This window comes from Phodopus roborovskii, unplaced genomic scaffold (genome assembly GCF_943737965.1).
Source record: "Phodopus roborovskii unplaced genomic scaffold, PHOROB, whole genome shotgun sequence".
Taxonomy (NCBI): Eukaryota; Metazoa; Chordata; class Mammalia; order Rodentia; family Cricetidae; genus Phodopus; species Phodopus roborovskii.
In genome coordinates, this window is record NW_026126511.1 from 22,945,410 (window position 1) to 22,969,569 (window position 24,160).

Genomic DNA, 24,160 nt, shown 5'->3' on the forward strand with positions numbered 1-24,160 from the left:
ACTTATTCTTTATTCACATAAAAGGACTTTGTACTTTATAGGCTTTGAGAAAATCCAACACTGTTTCCAAATAACACAGTGGCTTTCTTCACCTTTCATTTTACCCAGTCATTGTTAACTTGCAGTCCAATGAAATGACTGTTGCTTTCTGTCTTCTTTTGCATTTATATTTCTTTGTAGATGTGGGTCAAACATTTTTTCTTTTCTGACAATAGATTATTTTCTCATATAATAAATCCTGATTATAGTTTCACCTCACTCTAACCCTCCAAGTTCCTCCCCACAACCTCACCCCTCCAGATCTCATCTCTTTCTGTCATTATAAAAGAATAGGTTTCTATGAGACAACAACAAAACTTGACAACTTGACAAAATAAAATATAATACGATGAAGTAAACAATGCCTGTGTTTTAGTATTCATCACACTGAAACAAAAAAAGAAAGCACGATGATATGGAACTAAAACTTGTCAAGCTTATTCAGCTGTCGGCTAAACATCCAGTTTGCTGGAGGTTGAAGATGTGTTGTGGACTTGTGTGCAGTTCTGGCCTGCCAAGGAGTGGAAGTCCACATGAATCATATGAATAATATTGCTTAAAGAGCACCATTACAAAGCCTCACTGGATAAGTAATACATCTTTTAGAAGAAACTGTATTTGAACTAGGAGAAAAATAAACATGCATATTTGAGCTTTTTAAAGAGGAAAGAAAAGTTACTTTAAAAAGAGATGTCTGAGACAAGACAGTTGGAAAAGGGATATTGTGACATGAACTTTAATGAAACAAATGATACCTATACCAAACTTCAAATCATTTGAAAGCCCTTCTTTACACTGTTATTCACTAATAAAAATTATAATTAATTATATTTTATCTTGAATATTAGTAATGACCATTAAATGATACTAATAATTATGCCAGAATGTCATTTAGAATGACATTCTGTAATATATGTAATATATTACACCTTGTGTAATGTAATATATACACCTTGTTAGTAATTGTAATACCTTATTTCTGGTTAAAGATAATCATAGACATCAATACATAGTTTTAAATGTAAAATCATAGATATATAGTTTTCAAATATTCTAGCATAATGATTCATTTTAGAAAAAAAAGAGCATAATACTCATTATAATTATTACACTGATTCTTTAGAATGTATTTGAAAAGAAAAAACACATTAAAATATTTGAATTTACTGACTCGTGGCAATTAAATATGGTATATTTATACAATATTTTGCTTTCATGCAATCAAATAACTAGTTTAAAAATCTGCTGCTATGTTGGAAAATGTTATCATCGGGATTTTAGTATGTTTTCTTGTTCTATAACACAAATCATTTCAAAACCATTATACTTATAGATGAACAGAAATAAAAGAAGGTTGCCATACCTTTTCTGTATTCTATCATGCTATGGGCCACTTCATCAACTGAGATGCCAGTAGCATAGCACACCTCAAACACACCTAAGAAGAAACAGTTTCAGTGAGGTGCATTTCAAAAACCACAGGCATGTTCCCTATGGTTATGAAACACCCCCACACATACCCCCAAATACACTCCTTCAGGGTATCTCATACAAATATCCTGATTTTAATGTCCAGTGTGCACTGTAATGTGTTGGCCTGTGAGTAAGCACCAGAAAGATAGATACTCTGTACTTTGCAAAAAAAAAAAAAAAAAAAAAAAAAAAGCAAAACAAAACATACACCCTGCTTATATCAACTTCATGTGGTGTCTTCTAGTTCCATCCATTTGCAACCAAATTTCAAGATTTCATTGCTTATTTTCTCCTCAGTAGTACACCATTGTATAAATATACCACATTTTCTACATCCATTCCTCACTTGAGAGGCAATTAGGTTGCTTCCAAGTTCTGGCTATTATGAGTAATGCTGCTATGAACATAGTTGAACAGATGCCATTGTTGTATGAATGTGTATCTTTTAGGTATATGCCTAAGAGTGGAATTGCTGAATCTTGAGTTAGACTTATTCCCATTTTCCTGAGGAACCACCGTACTGATTTCCAAAATGGCAGTATGAGTTTTTACTGCCACCTGCAGTGTGCCCCTTTCTCTACATCCTGTCCAGCATAAACTGTCATTGGTGTTCTTCATTTTAGCCATTCTGATAGGAGTAAGATATAATCTCAGAGTTGTTTTGATTTGAATTTTCCTGCTGGCTAAACATGTTGAGCACTTTCTTAAATGTCTTTCAGCTATTTTACATTCATCTATTGAGAAGATTCTATTTAGTTCTGCACCCCACTTTTTAATTGGATTATTTTGTGTTTTGGTAACTAGTTTCTGGAGGTCTTTGTATATTTTGGAAATCAGCCCTGTGGTGAATTCCTTTTCCCAGTCTGTGAGCTGTCATTTTGTCTTGAAGACTGTCCATTGCCTTACAGAAGCTTTTCAATTTTAGGAGGTACCATTTATTAATTGTTGATCTTAGTGTCTGTGCTACTGGTGTTATGTTCAGCAAGTGGTCTCCTGTACCAATTCATTCAAGGGTACTTCCCACTTTCTCTTCTAAGAGGTTTAGTATGGCTGGATTTATGTTGAGTACTTTGATGCATTTGTACTTATGTTTTGTTTATGATGATAGGTAGGGAACTATATGCAGTTTCCTACAAGTCAGCATCCAGTTATGCCAGAACTGTTTGTTGAAGATATCAAATTATTTGGGGTAGGGCCTGTCCAACCTTTCCAAGAGCATGGGAGATCTTTCCATTTTCTGGTATCTTCTTTAATTTCTTTCTTTACAGACACAAAGTTCTTGCTATATAGGTTTACACTTGTTTGTTTAGCATTACCCCAAGATAGTTTATGTTGTTTGGCTATTGTAAAGGGTGATGTTTCTCTGATTTCTTTCCCATCCCCTTTATAGTCTCTATATGGTAGGGCTACTGATTTTTTTTAGTTAATCTTTTATCCTGCCACTTTGCTGAAGGTTTATATCAGCTGTAGGAGGTCCGTGGTAGAGGTTTTAGGGTCAAGTATGTAAATTATCATGTCATATGCAAATAGAGAGAGTTTGACTTCTTTCTTTCCAATTTGTATCCATTGGTGTCCTTTTGTACTAGAACCTCAAGTACAATAATGAAGAGATATGGAGAGAGTGTGTAGCCTTGTCTTGATCCTGATTTTAGGGGAATCTCATTGAGTTACTTTCAATTTACTTTGATGTTGGCTGTTGGTTTGCTGTATATTGCTTTTATTATGTTTAGGTGTGTTCCTGTTATCCCTAATCTCTCCAATACCTTAATCATGAAAGGGTATTGGATTTCATCAAAGGCTTTTTTAACATCTAGTGAAATGACTCCAATATGATAGCTGGGAAACCAGCATAGGACTGATCCAGATTCCCTAAATCTGTTGTTAGTAGTGAAGACTGGGCAGTCTATGGGACCTCTGGTAGTGGATGGACTTTGGGAGTCAATTCCACATAGAGAGATACTCTCTCAGCCCACACACATGATGGCATGATGGAAAGAGACTTTGAAGACTTTCCAGGGAAGGCTTCACCATCCCTGGGGAGCAGAAAGAGGATGTTATGGGGGTTGGTGGAGGGAACAGGGTAGAATAGAGGTTGTGATAACTGGGATTGACATTTAAAACAGGCATGTTTCAAATTTAAATAAAAGAAATTAAAAACAAGATATTAAAATTTTACCAACAGATATTAAGGGTACCAAATCATTTACAACAGCCTATGTTTGGGATCTAAGTGACCTCAAATGCAAACACCAATATTACCTGATTCCTGGCACTGGGCTTTTTGTTAGCCTGTGGTATCTACAAGGGACATAGTACCACTTTCTATACTAAGTTTAATTTGCATGTATTTTAGGAAACTTTTACAGTAGTTGATTTCCTTATGAGTTATTTGACAGGCTTTTATTGGTAATTATCGTCGTTTTCTGACCATCCTTAATTCCTCCTCATCCATTGTTTATCTTAACCTCTTTATAACACTGTTCTATTTCCCATCACTTAAATTGTCAGTCTTAATAGGGACATATGTATCACACCACCCCTTTCCCAAAGACTCATATATCATTGTAGAATAGAGAACTGGAAAGATTCCAAGAGCCAGAAGAAGTGAATAACTGCAAAAACTTGTACTTTTGCCACAAAAAAAGACATGTTACATGTATGAACTATGAGCTGATGTGGAAATATTTCAGGAACTCAATTTAAAAAAAAATGTTGCATGGAAGAAGAGGTGCAGGCTAGTTCTAGTTTTGTAGTTATTTGTAATTAATACTTGGTAGGAAAGGAAGAATAAGTTCTTTGTAAGGTTGTTGCTCCTTTTCAGTAGAGGAAGATACAAGCAATGGGGAAACACCCAAGAACATGTAGCAATACAAGTTAGAATTGGAGAATTTTTAAAATGAGGACACAAAATTGGTGGGTAGGGAAATGGTCTCGGTTGGTGTGGGTTGGGGAAGATAGTACAGATTACAAAAATGCATTGTATAAAATTATCAAAGAACTGAGAGGAACATTTAAAATGAAAAGGAACCAAATCATATAACAGAGAACATGACTTCCGGAGATGGCCATAGGGAAGGATGGAAGCAGCTTTATGAGGTATTTAGTAAGAAGAATAATAATGAGATACTTCTAGTAGTAAGTAGGGACTCAACAATGTGATCCTAGCTATAATTTTCAAGTTGAATGGCTGGGCATACAGTGGCCCAAGATAATAAAGATGATTATTTATTGAGGGGAGTTGTGGATGTTCTTGTGTTAATGCATTAAGCTTTAGGTATCTATCAGTAATAATTTGAGCAACAGTGGAAAGGCTACCATAAATGCCCTTCCCTGATAATGAGATCAACAACTAACTTATCCACCTTCATGGAGCCCTCATCTAGTACCTGTTGGAAACAGAAGCAAACACACACAACTAAATACTGAGCAGAACTAGAATCCAGATGCAGAGGTAGAGGACAAGACCAGGTTGCAGAAACACAGAGAACAGCTTATCTGAACAAGAAGAAGCTAATGAGTCCCCAGACTTAAAGCTGGGAATCCAGCATGGGACTAACTCAGACACCCAGAACATGAGTCTCAGCTAGAAGGCCTGAGCAGTCTAAGGGACCTCAGACAGTGGAACCAGGATGTATTCCTAGTGCACAAAAATACCTTGCGGGTACATCCCCCATGGAGGGATGCTCCCTTAACCTAGAGACAGGAGAGAAATCCTAGCCCCTACTTCAAATGAATTGACAGACTTAAATGACCCTTCCTTGATGGAATCACTCTACATGTCGCGGGGGGGGGGATCGGAGGGGAGGGTGGTCAGGAAGCATGTGAGGGGGGAGAGAGGGAAAGAGGAAGGGATGGAGAGAGAGAGAAGGAGGAAGGAAGAAAGGGAGGGAGAGGGAACTGGGAATGATATGTTAAAAAAAATAGATATCCCTTGTTATTTTAAGTGCAAAGTGAGTCCATGGAATCTGACCTAAAGATAGGCAGAGAAGAAAGGATATTTAGATTCCCTTCTAGAAAGAAGGATTGGAATTTGTGAGAGCTGAGAGACTTTAGTTCAGCATGTTAGCTGCTGCCAGTATCTTCAATAGTGAATCCAGACTTTGACAGCTATGTTTTCGACTTTGTCTTTGAACATTTATGTAACACACAATATAAAGTGCCTGTTGTGGGACCTATCTTAAGGTCCCTGCTCCAACTCCTTTTCCCAGCTTTATCACTTCCTTGTGTTTACAGCGAAGATGGTCTGCACCTCTGTTTCCTGAGCCTGCTTATTACAACAGCCTCCTAAAAAATAAGCAAGCAACAGAACAGTGAAACCCAGGTGTCAGTCAGCGCAGGCTGATGCAAATGGATGAGCCAAGATCCCTTGTCATGAGCACTAGAAATAACAAAATGAAACAAAGACAAATTGCCTAGCAAATGGTCTATATATAGCTTTTGTAAGACAAGGGTGTTGTCACTGAGCTGTTGTCATGTCATTGTGTCACTCTGTCTTTTCTGTGCTTTAATGTGAATCAAGCCTGTCCTACAGTCATCAATAGTAGAGACAGAATACAGAAAAGTCAGGACTTAAGAAAGTACTCTGTAATTTGTGGTTCAAACTTGACAACAGTGTTTATCTTCTCTTTTTGCTGAAGTTTTGGAAGTGCTGAGATACTGACCACTGCTTCTTCCTCTGCCATTGCTATCTGGGAGTCACTGCTTCCCTTCTTCCTACAAATCTGAGGCTACAAAAAGGTATTGGCATACACAGTAAACAAATGATGCACTGACCATGCAGAGAACACTGCTATTAGAGTTCTTTTTCTAGTAAAGGAGATTTCCGTGTTGTTGGATTGTATCAGTATTTGATAAGAATCCAAAGTACTGATTATATTTTCAACTTCAATGCACATATGTAGTGCCAGTTATTTAAATACTAAAATACTGTAATTCTAAAAATGGTAGAAAAACAAAATGAATATATCAAATAACACTGAGAAATATTGAAAATACTCTACATATTGTGGCACCAGATCTCCAGCTGAGATTTAACTCTATGTAAAAGGAAAAAAGCATATTGAATTGATTAATATAAAAATTTGAATTATTCCAAAGTAAGAATTGTAAGACCATCAGGCCACCAATGAATGTCTGATTTATATTTCTATTTTCATTGGTTATATTTCAGGCATCATGTGAAAATTTCTCAGAAAAAAAAGAGGTTATGAATGGAAATTTTTAAGAGACCCAACTTAAATAATTCTGATAACTATTAGAACAATAATAGTAACTTTAGCATGAAACTGCCAGTATTCCTTCTCCATTATGTTGCTTTCAGGTTTTAGCAATATAACTAAGTTATTGGGAGTACCTTATTATTCTTTCAGAATAGATATTTTCTAAATCAACTTAATGAGTGGATGTGGATTAAAATACACTTATATCAAAGTGAAAGATCAGTGTATCTCTCAAACAGTAAAATAAAATAGTGAAGATTAGTGAATTTCCCCCACCTCTTTATGAGAGAATCTAGTAAAAGGCAAATCAAAAGTAAAAAATAACCAAAGCCTTGCAAACTCAGTAGTGGAGAAAAGCAAAATTAATTGGAAAACTATTAGAAACCATTTAAATGTTGGACCATAGCACATGATAATTAAGAAATATTGCATGAAATCTGTATTCTACGTTTATTCCTCCTCTTTTCTTCATAAGTTAGGAGAATAGAGCCAAATAACCAACTTATCGTAGCACCAGAAAATGAAACATAAAGAACTACTATTACTACAAAAACAACAAATTTCCAGAATCTTAAATAATTTCACTAATTATTACATTTTTTAATGCTGTTAACACCAATTTTAAGTGTGACACTGTAAGAATTGTTTATTGTTTATTATTTCTAACATGAATTTAAGTATACATCAAAGAATATTTCTCTATTGAAGGTTTTTAGATCAGTTGTATAATACTACATAAAAGTAAACTCTAGAAATGTATGTAGACCAATAAACTTAATTCCCTTTGTTGCAGTGATACTAATAGTCATGAAAGGATTCATTAAAATAAAATAATGTTTTGAAAATTGAGTTTGTGAAATTCTTAATTAGAATGCAACATTTTGAAGCTAAAATGAAAATATTAAATGTATTTTTATTCCTTCAAAATTAAAGCACTAAACTGTCCAAGTGATTTCTTGATTAATAAGTGTGTACTAATTTCAAATATAGACATTAAAAATTGGGGGAAGATCTTTTTTCTTCTTGCTTAAATTTTTGACATAGTGAGTACATTATTCCAGGATAGCCTTAATTGGTTTCATAGCCTTGGATTTCTGAGGCCCTTACCTTAGTATTGCAAGACCTAAGAAATCAGGCTGCCCCACCATGTTCAACTTATTGTGGAAATAATGTCTTACAAGTATATAAAACAGAGACCAAATTCCTTACATAGGCATAGAACCAGGCTACTTGACTGCATGTGAGAAAACCATTACATCTCTCTAACTGTGGCTTAAAACTCTTACAATATCAAAACAAACAAAAACTATGTCTTTGCCTGTATAAAAATGTACCCTACTTTTAAAAATTACGTTACGATGTTACTATGTATCAAAACTTTTAACTTTTACACAACTGTGAATGACTTTAGGCTTTAATAAATATAAACTGAAGATCAAGGGACTGGTGCCACCTATTGAGTGAAGGATGTGTGAGGATTTTTTTTATTCCTGACCAAATGGCTCCATAAACTGAGATAGCATCAAATGCAGACATCACTGATACCTTGCAAGATGAGAATTGTGCTTTCCTCAAGGTAAGTGCCTATCTAGGTGAGATTTGCCTTATGTAACCTGATGATTGCTATTTGGGTTTTGTTTCAGAAACTAATTCTTTTATTCTCAATATTGTTAATATCAATAAAACATGGAAGGTTGAGCATTGATTCCAGTTACGCCACTATCAAATGACCAATATTTAGAGCCAAGCAACAAATAAATTAGCATGCAGAAAATAAAATTGGAATGTTTTACCTATAAAAATAAGTCAGCTCAGATTAACTTTTTTTAATTAAGGAATTTTTGAAAAGACACCCACTGGGGGGGGCATAAATGGACTCTGAAGTAATTAAATAGTCCCTGAAGTTTTATAAAACCAAGGTGATTAAATTTTACTTGCAATAGTAAAGGTTCGTGTTATTTCTTTAGCTAATGTCTTCCCATGTTTCTAAATATATCCCACTTTTCCCTTTTATCATAAAACTAACATTTCCATATGAATGGACTCCTGAACACTTTATTCAAAGACTTTTCAGTGGCAACACCATGTATTAAGTGGGGGATTGTGAGACTATTGAGATATTCACAGATTAGTATCTTTTTATACTGCTGCCAGCAGTTTATTTGATGCATGTTTCAAATGAATGCTCAAAAATATCATGCCATATTTATTTGAAGTGAAGCTATGAAACCAGCTGGCAATGATGGAGAACTGTAATTATGAAATGATAGACCTTTAACCACTTACACAGATCTATTTTGGCAATGACATAAATTAATAGTTTAAAAGTAAAACTTGGTTTGTGACAGCAGATAGCAAGAGGAATTATTTTCTCCTCCCTTGTTTTAATTTTTCTCTTACACAATGTGAGGATCTGCTTAACAAAAACATATGTGGAAACGAGAGGAAAAACATAAGTGACCAGATAATATGTTTACTGATAGTTATTCAAGAAGCATGTTTGTGTACATTAATGAGGATTTCTTTCACCCTAAGGAATATGTATGACACATGGAATAATTTCATGAAGTTTATTATATTAATACATCTGTCACCTCATTTAACATTTTTGTTTATTTTTAAGTAAGCAATAAATTCTGCTGGCCACAGCATAGTATAGTAGTAGTTCATGATAGCAATTCCAGCTGTGAGATGATTATCAAGATTTTGAGGCAAGTCTGACCTATACAACCATTTCCAGGCTTAAAAGGCATGACATAGAGACTGATATTAAAACAGCAAAATCTAAACAAAATACAACTTAATTATTGATTATAATTACCATGCTAGGCAATTGATCTTAAATTTATTTAATTGAAATGTTTTGCCCTTTTGTAAATAGTTGCATTTGTATATATATCCCATTGTGTGTGTGTGTGTCTGTGTGTGTGTGTGTGTTTGTGTATTCATCTACTATATAGTAGATACCAATAAAATACCTAACAATTAATAACCTATAGTCACGTGAAATTCCTTTTAAAATGTAAGTATAATGAAAACTGTAGAAAACAAGGTTTAAAAACAAAAATGCTTTTCATATTAGTCCATTACATGATTATTTGTTGTTTTAATTAATTTGTTATTTTCTCATAACCCTCATATTATAATATCATTATTTAAAATATTTTATAAATGACTTTTACAAATTATCTCAAAGTATATAACTTAAAATTTACTATAAAGTGATAAATCAAGAAATATTTTAATCTTTTTTGCTTTGTTAATTTGTATCATTTAATAAAATGTAAAACCTTTTCATTTAAGAATTTATTTATATGTATACATATATATGTATATATATATATATATATTATAGAGAATATCACTTGGATTTAGTTACTTGCTTTATTTAGGCTTTACCTTGACAATATATACAAAAGACTTAAGGTTTGTTACTATAAACAAAGTACATTTGTATTTAACATGACTAAAAGTATAGTTGTGAACTCATTAAATATTTGATCATTTATAAGTTGATTGAATATTAAGTTGAATGTTTTAATTTTCTTAACAGTTTACAACAAGTTATTATCTTTAATCAGATTAGGATTTGGGAGGCTTAGGCAGGCAGATCTCAGTGAGTACAAGTCCAGCCTGATCTACAGAGTGAGTTCCAGGACATCCAGAGCTACACAGAGAAAACTTGCCCCAAAAACAAATCATCTACTTGATTCAATTGAAGAGATGACATTAAAATAAATCTTTAAACCATAAATAGAGTCCACAGAGACACTAGGAATCATACCAGTTTTCTGTTTCATTCATAATCTGCTTTTACAGAATATCAGTTTTTGTTTTTGTTTTTGTTTTTGTATGACAGACTCTGTTTATTCCTATTGCCAAAACTTAACAAAGTAAGCAAAAACAAACAGGCTTGACATAGGTCTTCAAGTTAATGTTTTATAGCCCAAATAGACTATTATAAAATTCAGAATTTATAAACCTATAACTTAATAACCAAATGTTGGTTGATAGTAAGTCCTATTTTTCATAAACAAATAAACAAAAAATTACTCCAAACTATATATGTAGTATGCTGTAGCGAATGCATTATTTTTTTTAACAAGAGTTAACTCCAGTTTACATACAAGCATGCTGTATTAAGATTACCTTCACATACAATTTTTTAACTATCAGCCCTTATTGTTACAAGTTTGAAGCCAATATTTTGTTACAATTTTTACAATTTCCCCCCATACGTAATACAATTAACACTCTTGAAATAGAGATTGTTTAAATGATAGCTCCAAGAAACTTTTGAGAGCAAAAAGGAATCCTACAGATATTTTTAATAAAATGTTTTTTACTTTTTATTAAACACCTGACTACAGTTAATACAGTTTCCTCTTCTCTCCTCAACTTCCATTTCCTCACTCTACCTCTCTTCCTCCACTGGTCCATTCATTCTTCTTCTGTATCAAGAACACATGGGTATCAAGAAAGCATGCCATACTAAGTTACACTTGGATGAAGTAACTCCCCTTGTATTAAAGCTGAGCATGGTAATTCAGTGTGAGAAATAGGTTCCCAAGAGTCAGCCAAAGCTTTTGGGACAGCTTCTTCTCCTACTGTTATAGTTCTCACATAAAGACCAAACTACACAACTGTTACAATATTGTTTGTTTTTGTGATGTCCTTAACAACCACAAGCTGGTAGCATTTTTCCTCTCTTCAGCAGGATTCTCTGAGATAAGTCTAATGTTGGCTAGGGTCTCTGCATCTCTTTCCATCAGTTCTTGGAAGAGGGCTCTGTCAGGACAATTGGGATAGTCACCAATCTGATCACAGGAGATGTATGTTTCAGCCTTTAATGTTTTTCACTAAGCACAACTGGAACTTTTCCTGAATTTCCATGCTCTAAATAGGCAAGGACTGATTAAAACCAAAACAAAACAAAAAGTAGCCATTCTCATTTAATAAGAGTCACAGACATTACTTTGTTGAACATGATGTATTAGAACAAAACAAATTTTGATGTCTCTACTGAGATAAAGACAGAAATCATTAGGAATGTAAGCAAATCTGGATACCAAGGACTGTGATAATATTATTAAAAGAGAAATGTCCAGGATTACTAATGCTGGAGGCTTGAAACTCATATTTTTATAATGTAACCAGTGCCCCTAGATATAACACTAGTTCACAGATGCCTCTATTTTTTTGTCACATTGATTCTTTTTTATTGTTGTTTCTAACATTGTCTCATGTACCTCAGGGTAGCATTCAAGGTGACTTGTTTGTAAGCCTGACATTAAATTCCTGATCCTCCTGACACCAAATCACTACAGGGGGAATTCTTCATGTAACACTACTCTACTACAACCATGTACTTAATTTAAAATAGATACATATTTTCCTATCATTAAAACAGATTTTCCCCTCAAATAATATATGCTGATTATGAATTTCCCTCTATCCACTCTTCCTACTTCCTCCTCACCTCCTCACCTCATTCTCCATCTGAATTCAATTGTTCTCCCATTAGAAAACAAACAGGTTTCTAAAGAGTAATAATATGTTCTATATTGTACCATATTATACTATACTACACATAAGAGGAAAGGTGGGGTGATGGGAGCGGAGGGTGGTCAGGATGCATGTGAGGGAGGAGAGAGGGTAAGAGGGAGGGAGGGAGAGGGAACTGGGATAGACATGTGAAATAAAATAAAAATAAAACAAAAATTTCATTTCAGTTTCCCAATTCCTACTGTTATTATTGAGGTAAAACCATACTGCAAAAGGTCCTCACTCTATTTTCTTTTAACTTTCTCCTCTAAATGATCCATGGTGTAGTATGGCATGTTAGTGAAAATAATATATAATAATTGTTTTACTATTACAAAAGATGTCACATGGTATACATCAGTCAATACAGAGAAGAAGAAGGAGGAGGAGGGGAGGAGAAGGAGGAAGAAGAAGAAGACGAGGAGGAGGAGGACAGATTATCCCAGCCCAGAGAATCAACAAAGCAGGGCTCACAGGGCCTCCCTGAAACTGATCTGAAAATCAGGGGCAAGTATGAGTCTGTGGTGGTTCCTCTGCATACATTTTCGTTGTTTAGCAGCACAAAGTTTTGTAGGACTCCCATCAGTGGGAGCAAGGATATGTCTGACTCTTGCCTGCTCTTGGAACCATTTTCATCCTACTGGGTTGCTTCGTCCAGCCTTGAAGCCTTGATATGAGGGTATGCACCTAGTCTCACTGTAACTAGTTATGTTTTGTCATTGCCGCTGGGAGGCCTGCTCGTTTTAGAATGAAAGAAGAAAAGATCTGGGGGGGGGGGAAGGAAAGTTGTGGGGAGAGCGGGAGGAGTGGAAGGGGGAGGAACTGTAGTTAGGATGTATTATATGGGAGAAGAATAAATTAAAACAAATAAATGCATGAATGAAGTAAAATATAACAAAAACTAAAGAAAATAAGACCCTGCCATTAAAAGAACAAGAAAGGCCAAAGATCCTGTTGCATGTGTTTACAGTAGGTCATTCACTGCTGGACACACAGACTAGCAATAGTACTTTCTTTTACCAGTGAGTCTCCTTGGGAGAAAAATAAATTTTTATTTGTTAGTGCTTTCCAACTGGAGATCACGTCTGGCTTAGGGATGGGGACATATGTCCACATCTCTCAGCTCCAGGACCCAAACTGGTACTGACCCATGTAGGCCCTATGGTGGTCACATCAGTCTCCTCATTCAAATGAGCCTTGGACAGTTGTTTTAGGTGGCCTTGTTTGCTTGGTGTCCTCCATCTCTTTAGACCCTTGCAATATTTCTACATACACTTCCACAAGACTGAGCCCCGAGGAGAGGTGTAGACTTTGAGTTGAGGCTTAGTGTTCCAATGTCTTTATTCTGTGAATTTTGTCTGACTGCCAGTATTTGTTCTCCCATGTTTTAGGAGGAAACTGCTCCGGAGAAGGATGAACAAGACAACAAATTATTCTGCTTCCCTGGCTGACCTGACAACAAAATATTCCCAGAGATGCCTGCTAGTGTTGGTTGCTATAATCTCAAGAAAATCATACATACATACATACATACATACATACATACATACATACATACATAAAACATACTTAATTTTAAATTCTTTCCTTCATATTTGAATGGCTAAAGAAACTCCATTTTGTTATGGGCATCTCTTTTTGTACCTATAAGCTGTTTGTCACTGATTCAATTTCCTGAAATTAAGCTCTTTGAACCCTGACTCCTTGACATCTCTTCTCACTCAGAAATGTACAGTTCTGACCATCTGCTTATGATGATATTGTTAATATTCAGGCATCTATACTTGCCTGTCCTTGAGTTTCTGAGATGTCAATCCCTTAGCTGCAGCCATTAAGAGCATCACCTGTACATATTCACTATGTTTCCCTTTCAAAGAGATCTGCCTACCTCCCATCCTTCTCTCTCTCTTTCTCTCCCTCCCTGTCTGTTCCCCAATCTCTGCTTTTCTCTCCCTCTTCCCCACTTTCCTCCCTATCCCTCTCTTTTGTCTTTCCTCTTCCCTATCTCCTGATGCTCACATCGCTGGAGGTTCATCTTTCCCCTTCCCTTTCCTCCTTATATGATGTCTTTCCATAATAAAATCCCCTCTGCTTGAATCCTTGCCCCATGGTGTCTTTCTCTTCAGAACTGCTTTTCTTAAACTACAACAGAACTACTTCTGTAACTTGCTTATGCAGACAATCAAAAACTGTTTTGAAGTCACCTTGACCATTTTTTTTGGCAGAATAGAACAAAGGTTTTACCTTTGTAAGTATTTCCTACACTTGTTTCTGTATGACATGTCTCTTAATTTAGGCCAGAGACTGTGGCCCTGCTAGAGGACTAAATGAATTTGGATAATTCTAATCCTTAATTGTGTATGTGGGTCTTTTCTGAGTGCTTTCTCAAATCTCATAATAAAACAATCCATTCTGATTATGGTTTCCCTTCCTCCAATTCCTCCCTTTTCTTCCTCACCTCCCCTTGAAACTAATTAAACAGGCTTTTGCTTTTTTTCTCTCATTAGAAATAAACAGGCATCTAGAAAATAATAAAATAAGCTAAAATAAAAGGAAAGAAGAATATGTGTGTGTTAAAGTGTGTATCTCTCCATCTGACTGTGTTTTCTGTGCTTTTTCTCTGGGTCTCTCTCTTCTGATTGTTTTGTCTTACTTTGACTATTTCTAAGTAACCACAATTTAACATCATAATCATCTTTAATGTCTGTGTTCTCCACAGCAGTGTCTCTTCCTATCGTAAGTATCAGGGAAATACAGCTGAAGGCCACAATTATGATGCATACTATAAGTAACTGAGCCTCGCTGTACCATGAATATTGTTCTCTATATTCTTCATTGGATCACAGGTACATTGGCAACTTTAAATCAAACATTCAATAATCACTCATAAGAGTAAGCTTATTTATGACTTTAAGAAGCATTCAATTATTCAATAAGAAATGTAATCAATGTTTCATAAATCAAATGTACATGTAAGAAAAGACATATTTTTAAAAAGTTGGTTAATTTAAATTATTCTAATGATGGTTTATTTTCTGCCTTTGTGTATTTATCATGATTGTCACAACATAAAAGCTATTTGTAGTCTTTTTATATTGTCTGATATTTACATACTTACTTATCTATTTATCCAATACTTGTTTGAAAAATTATTGAATGTACTTATTCCTGTATTTTATGAACACATACACCAAATTTAATGCCCTGTAGTTTTCATCTCATAATCAAAGCCTAAACATGTCTATCTAAGATTGTGTCAGGGGATAGTTCATTTTTTTTCTTCAAAGTTACTAAGAATGATATGTGTTTCTCATGAATGTACAACAAATTTATGAATATATTCACAGCTTACACCTCCCTCACACTAACACAGTGAAACTATAGTTATATGAAAAATGTAATAAAGGCACACATTTACTGAGAGTGATCAAACTTAATTATAATAGTGCATGACAGAGTAAATGATTTACTTTGAATAGGTTCCAACAGTAATAATATTTTAGGAATTTCTTTTGTGAATTTTCTCTGGAGTATTACTAAAAAGATAAAGCTGTTTGAAGGAGATTTTGAATTCTTTTGTAACTATTTTTAGCACTTCCTACCTGTAGCTTTTTAATTTGTTTGTTAAAATATTTGATATTAGCCTAGTGTTTCAAATGGCAAAATTTTTAAATAATACCTAGCATATTTGGTCATAATTTGTATCCTTTAGCTTTTAAAAACTCAAATATACATTATTGAGTTCCCTGGTAGAGTTTTTCGGGTTATTTATATAAACTGTCATATCATCTGAAAATAGCATGGGGGGAAGGAGAGAGTTAGGAGGAAGATGAGGGGAGAGGTGGGCATGAAGGAAGAGGAAGATTGAGACAGGGAAAGAATAGAAAAGAGCAAGAAAATAGACACCATAATTGAAGGAGCCATTATAGGTTTAAAGAGAAATTTGACAACAATGAAATGTCCAGAGATCTACTAGGATGACCCCCATCTAACCATCTAAGTGATAGTAGAGAGGCTACCTTAAACGCTCTTCCTTGATAATGAGATTGATGACTACCTTATGTGTCATACTGGAGCCTTCATCTAGTAGCTGATGGAGGCAGAAGCAGACACCCACAGCTAAACACTAAGCCGAACTCCAGAACTCCAGTTGCAGAGAGGGAGTAATGATGAGCAAAGGGGTCAAGAGCAGGCTGGAGAATCCCATAGAAACTGCTGACCTGAATAGAGGAGCTCATGGACCCCAGTCTGATATCTGGGAAACGAGCATATGGCCAACACCCAGATTCCCTGAATGTGGGGTTAGTTGGGAGAACTGGGCAGTTTATGAGGCATCCGTATTTATACCTAATATAGGAATGGACTTTTTGAGTCCATTCCACTTAGAGGAATACTCCAACAGCCTAGAACATATGACAAACATTGAAGACTCCCCATGAAAGGGCTCACCATCCCTGAGGAGCAGATGGGGGTTGGGATGGGAAGTGGTATTGATATGTAAAACAAGCTTGTTTCAAATTTAAATTAAAATTATATAAAAATATACATTATTGAAGGAAAATAATATTGACAATATATTTATATCAATTAGTATTAATTAATAATTTCAACAATACAAAAGTTGATATTATTTTTTAACTGTAAATCACTAAAAAACATTAGGCTTGTGTTGAATATAGTACAAGAGCACAGACCCTGCATTTGAATTAGAGAGAAATCTCAGATGATTGTCTCATTGATCATAACTATGGAAAGACACTAATACACTTTCTCAGGAAACCTATGCCTTTTCCTGAGACCAATAATTTTGGTGAAGTTTTGTGATAAAAAGTTAATTCTTAAAAGTCCATTATATGACATTCTGCATTGCAAAAATCTCAGGTATGGTCTTGGTGTGTCAATCATTATCCCATTATAATGTATTATAGAATATAGCTATCTTTATACACTTAGCTGCACTTTCATTTCATTTAGGAGAGTGATAACGAGTTCCACTTTCACAATCTGATTTATCATGAACTTTTTTATGTTTTGAATCAGTAGCTGGTACTTGAATGTGACCCTCATTACCTACAGCTGTGAGGGCTTTACTGCCATTGTTCCAGTGCAGTGTCTGAGAGTTTCTGCCTTCCAATTTTATATAAACCTAATTTTGGTGTCTGGCTTTGTCCTCTTTCATTTTTCTATATAACAGTTGGCATCAGGAACAAAATGCAAAACCAAAGAACAGAAGAGGGGCCTAGGTTCATCAAGGAAGGCTCATTTTCTTGGCTATTTTGAACATCTTCGTTATTAAGAGAGTTTCTCAGCTTGTCCTTTCACACATTGTAGAGTCTATTATAAGTCATACTCACACACTGAAGGAAAAGAGTTGTTAGTAAATGTCCATATGGAAGAAAATTTCTAGAGCTAATTTACCTGCTTCGAAATTAAGCTTTATTTGGTATGACTTATCTTGGTAAGAAACTATAAACTACATATTGTCCTTTATATATATATATATATATATATATATATATATATATATATGTATGTATATCTATATCTATATCTATATATATATATAAAGAGTCATGTAAATATTTTCATGAGTTAATGCTCATTATTTTTCATTGTTTTAAGAGATGCTTCTCCAAGGAAATGGGATCTAACACACACAAACTATAACCAGGGAGGAGAAAATTCTAAGGCTTCAAGCATCACTGATTTACTGAGAAATTAAAGACTGTTATGGCAAAAAATTATCAAGAGAGTTAAAGGCAGAGAGTTGCAACACTCTCACATAACAAGGCATAGGTATTGACGAACCATATGAAAAAAATTTTATAATGCAAGAGTAACAGCTACCATTAATTCTTATACAAAGGATTAACTTGGACAATTGTGCATTAGAAACAAACAAACATGTTCAGAATTGTAGTATACAACGTATATTGAGGATAAGAAACCTAACAAAAGTTTAATACGAGAAAAGACATATTAGAGAGACATTCTTCTTAAAGATAGTCTGAGTCATGATTGTAGTAATAGAAGAGCAAATTCGAGGAAAGTTTAATGTGGACTTTGAACACCTTTGGCAATCTGAGAATAATTTTAGAAGTTAAAATTAAATTGTAAAAGAAATCATAGGGAACAACTTGTTCCCTTTTTGCCAAATATTACTTTGGTGTAAGTGGACATCAGATTATTGAATAATCAATTAGTTGTCATTAGATGAACCTTTGTGATCACCTGTTATGGCAGTACATGAGCTATAAAACCTAAAACTAGAGTACATAGTAAAACTTAGAAATAATGGGAACATAGACTAACTCCAAGATAACATTGTTAAAGTTCCAATGAGCAAAAAATAAACAAAACAAAACAAAACAAACAAACAAAGAAAAAAGAACATCTGTAAGTAGAAGAAAAGGAAGTGGGTAAAGAGAATTTAGGTAACTTTGTGTTTTAAAGTACACTGGTGCAATAATTTTAGATAATTAATTGACAATTATTCTGTAGGAGCCTAAAATCCCAAATCAACTCACAGACTTCTGCTTTGTTCAGCTGTTTGGGCCATAGAATCAGTCATGGACTTAAGTGAACACAAAGTATGAGCAGCATGTAAATATTCTTATTCATCTGATACATTTGGTTTGTGTAATTTGCTTCCTAGATTGATAATAGTACATATTTTGTTGGCAACAATATCCTAATTGTAGACAGACCTCTTCCTTGGAGGTTTGATATAAAGTGTAAATTTTAATTCAACTAGAAGCTCTAAATATTTCCTTGATAAATATTTAGGAGTTTCTCAGTTGCTTAATTATACTAATTTTATTTAAAAATACACACATTTGGGGGTATTTTTCATCTTTCATTTCATATACTGTGCTTTCTGTGTAATTGTATTTGATAAATTATCAGGGCTCACACTACTACCAGTATTTTGTGGTGCAGAAAATGAGGCACAGAGCGGTTGTAGAGAAATGTTCAGGTTAAAGGAGTATGGCATCTTAAAAACAGGTCTGAAACTCAAACCTTAACCCTTTATGCTATGGCTTCCCTTGTAATCAATTAAGTCTAAAAATATGTTTCTCTTAGATTACCTACTTCCTGGAATAGCAGTTTCTCCTGTTTGAGCCATGTTGCAGTTGATAAGACTATTTCCCCTTATTCTCTAAAGCACCTAAAATCACCATTTATTTTAATTCTTCAATGGGTACTTAAAAAAAAAAAAAACAGCTAACAATTTTATTTCTACATTTCACAATATAAGTGAAACTGTACTTTTTAAAATACTTTTTCAAGACATGGTTTCTCTGTGTATCTATCCCTTGCTGTCCCAGCAATCACTCTGTACGCTAGGCTGCCGTGAAACTCATGTAAATCCATGTGCCTCTGCCTCCAAAGTGCAGGGATTAAAGGCAAATGCCACCACCAATTGACTGCCAATGGTGACTTTTAGTAAAGATTTAGCAGCTGAAATAAAGGAGTACTAATCTTGTTTTTCATTTATTTTTGAGATTATAATTGGATAATTTCTCTTTTACCTCTATCCAATTACATGCACTGCTCATTTCTCCTTTTCCAATGCATGACCTGTGTCTTCTTTAATTATTGTTATAGGCATACATGTGTTAGCAGATGTGTATGTGTGTGAGCATGTATGTGTGTGTGTGTGTATGTGTGTGTGTATGAATGTTTTTTAATATAACCTACTCCGTCAAATAATATTACTTGTGTGTATCTTTTCTTGACTGACCATTTGGTATTGGATAAAAAATTGGTGTGCTCTTCTCTGAGGAATAGTATTTCTTCTATTTTCTGCATTCCTTAGTTGCTTGTACTTTTTGATAGGTATTAGGATATATTGAAATATTTAAAATTTGGAAAATGAGAAGTGAAGCCAATGTTACTACAACAAACAGGAAAATTAACATTAATCATTTTAATATTTTTCTAGCAAAAATCATCCCTAAGTGTTTCTTTGACTCAAGGCTACTTATTTTTATTGCATTATAATTAAAGTATATATTATGATGAATGGTATTTTTCATAAAAAAATAACTCAGGATATGAAGTGTTGAAAATGTATATAACATTGATTATTATTCATTAGAATGAATAAAGAAATACAGTGTCATGTAACAAACCTTGATACAGAAAGGAAGTCACATGTGAATAATAACTTTGTAAGTAACTCTGGCTGTTAATTACTTCTGGTTTCAACACTAATGAGGATTCCCTCATTAGTCACACTGTTTCTTTAGTTGGTGCTTATTGCTATAAAGAAACACCATGGCCAAGCAACTTATATAGGAAATAGTTTATTGGTGGCTTGTTATGGTTTCAGACACAGACACAGACAAACATGGTATGTACTTCTACTTATTCATAAGTGGATGGTATACATGGAGCCAAGAGCAACAGCCCTACAATCCACAACCCCAGAGAATCTAGGAAATGAGGACCCTAAGAGAGATATACATGGACCCCACTTCCTGCCGAGGAGGAATAAAGGACAAGATCCCCTGAGTAAATTGGGAGCATAGGGCAAGATGATAAGAGAAAAAGGAGGGAATGGGGAGAACATGAGAGATGAGGAAAGCTATAATGAGATATCTGGAACTAAGGAAATTTCCAGGGATCCACAAGGATGTCCCCGACTAAAAATCTAAGAAAGAATGGATAGACTACCTTAAATATGCTTTCCCTATAATGAAAGTGACGACTACCTTAAATGCTATCAGAGTGGCTCCATCCAGCAGCTGATAGAAGCAAAAGCAGAAATTCACAGCTAAGCACTGAGCTGAACTACTGGAATGCAGTTTTAGAGAGGGAGGGGTGATGAGCAAAGGGGCCATGACCATGCTGGGGAAACCCACAGAAACAGCTGACCTGAGCAAATAGAAGCTCATGGACCCTAGACTGACAGCTGGGGAACCTGCATAAGACCAAACTCGACCCCCTGAATGTGGGTGTCAGTTGGGGACCTCTGGTAGTGGAACCAGGATTTATCACTAGTGCATGAATGGACTCTTGGAGCCCATTCCCTGTGGTGTAATACTCTCTCATCCTAGCTACAGAGGGGCGTGCTACAGAGGATGAAAGGCTTCACCCTCCCTGAGGAGGGCAAGGGGGTGAGATGGGGAAATGGTGGGGGAAATGAGAGGATGGCAGGGAGAGGGGACTGATATTGGGACGTAATTAAGATTGTTTTGATTTAAGTATGAAAAATAATTTTAAAAACTTTTAAAATTGTTCAACAATCTTATGTTTGTATTCTTAAGGGCCTTCTCTTTCATGTTGTCCTCTATGATGGTTTTGGAATGCACATCACAATATCATGCTTCCTGAACCCTTCATTTCTGTGTAATACTAACAATATCACCTTTATTTTCTTGTTTTGCTTTCCTAATAAAAAAGGTCCACTGACTTCAATAGACTCTGCTTTTTGTCTTTTATTAATTCACCCCTAAAGGTGAAATCTCAGCATTCTACACTATTCATTCATGTTTCATCTTCAGTTTCTCCATGAGTGACATAACGTTACTTAATACAAATCAATCGCAAAATGAGTACACATAGACCAACATACAGCATTCACTTGCATGTGCTGGCATGAGAAAAATGTAACTCAGCAAAAAATAATCTTGCATTTGTAATTTATAAAGTAAAATTTTATTTAGTGTCATTTCTTAGGTTAGTGGTAATATTTGATCTATGAATCTATGAATCTAATGAAATCAATATATATATATATAATATTATATGTGTAATATAGTGTATATATATAATTACATTTCTTTGTACCAATTGTCTAGATTAGTACCGACTTAATGTTATTTATATTGTATTACTCATATTGTTATTATAAGTAATTTAAAACACAAATTATGTTATTACCTAGTTAAAAACACTTAATTAAACAATGTAAATATAATTATCATTTTAAATAACTTTTAGAATTGCATCCACATCTAGTAGTTACTATTTACACTTTTTCTCTTTTGGCAGTATCATATTGACAGCTATGAAATGTCTCTAAAATGTTTTTATAGGATGATAGTTATAAAAATATGTGTACACACTTTTATATTGTAATTTCTATACAAATGTAATACTAAATATATTAATTAGTAAAATGTGAAGGGAAATGTAGAAGTTTGACAAATTCTCATTTTCTGTGAATTAAAAAAAGTTCAGACTTTTTCATAAGTGAAATCTCACATCATTTTATGACTAATTATATTCAAATTAGCAGAGTCAAAGAAAAATTATTTCACTTGAAATGCATGCTATTATCAAAGTTCCTTATAAAGTGCTGCAACATAGTTAATCACGTACTTTCTGCCCATTTCTATGCATGTAAGTAGACCTAAAGTGAAGAATGATCAAGTAATTGCCAAAGTCTATAATCATAATAAAATACAATATTGGGCAGAATAGGTTTTTTTTTTTTGTTTTGGATTATAACATTCTTATTTGGAGGGAGGATGGAGGTTCAAAAGACTTACGAGGCTATTGTGGTTTAATAAGGACAGGATAAACAGATAGGCTGAATAGATGTTTATTCCGGGAGAAATAACTTACAAACTACACATGCTCACCGGTGCTTAAACCTCAACAAGGATGACACCAAAAGACATGCTAATGTGGCTTGGGCTTGGCAGGGGACAGGGTAAAATAAAGCTCAAGAGCCTTAAGTCTACACTGAGAACTACAGACATCTAAATAATGAGAATGGGAGAAATAGTCTTTCTTTGGGAAAAACACAGTGATTAGTTATTGAATGCCAAATGATCAATTCTGAATACCTATGCACACAAGTAATATGCTCACTAGGCAGGTTATGTTTATGCATTTTGAAACACATACACACATGATCTTTAACAATGATTAAAGAAAAAACATTTTATGAATGGGAGAGCAAGGAGGTATATGGAAGAGTTTGGAAGGAAGATACAGAAGGGGTACTAGTATAATTTTTATGTCAAAAATTAAAACAACATAATTTAAAAAAAAACAACTTGAAAAGTACAAGATCAACTATTCATCAGCAAAGAAGGAAACACTTGTTAGGCAGAGGCAATGGTTATAGGGAGTTGCCTATTTGGTAGGCAGTGAATTTCATATATGCCATTTTATGAATCATCACACCTTCAAAAGTAGCTTTTTCACTACTATGTTTGCCTTGGAGTCACTCATGTTCTGTAACTCATTGGTTCACCAAGCTAGAAACAAGAGAAGTTGTACATTTATTGTAAAGCCAGCATTCAGTCTTCAGTGAATTCACTGTACACATGTCCTTAGAAAAAGTCTCATAACAAGCAATGCCTAATTATGTACATGCATACTACATTATACTTGCTTGATTATGTCCAGTGTAATGATATTATTAATAAAAATAAATTTTCTACCTTGGGGGCCTGGCACTTTGTACTGTTCCCATGAAGTCTCTACATTTGGGTTGTGGTTAGAGTCAGCCCATGATAAGATGCCTGCGGTATAAATATATTGAGGAGATTAGGGACACAAGCTTGACTCCAGTTCTTTAATTACAATATGAACCTCAAATGTTATAAATAGTTGGGTCTTCTTCTTCACAGTTATCTAAAATATCCACCCAGGAAGGATTTGCATAACTGTTTTTTTCCTAGTGTATCTATCAGTAGAGTGTTGTGTCACTGCAAGAATTAACTGCAGAACACTGAATTACCTCTTGTTAGCGCCCTTAATATTTCAAATGACATGTGTGCTATACTATGTATATTACAAATAGTGTGTCCTTATATGCATCTCTTCTAATTAACACAGCTACATCTTGAAATTATTGCTTAATTTGTCTAATAATATTATTGAAACACTTTCTATTTCTGTTTCTTTACTTTTCTTTTTCAAGA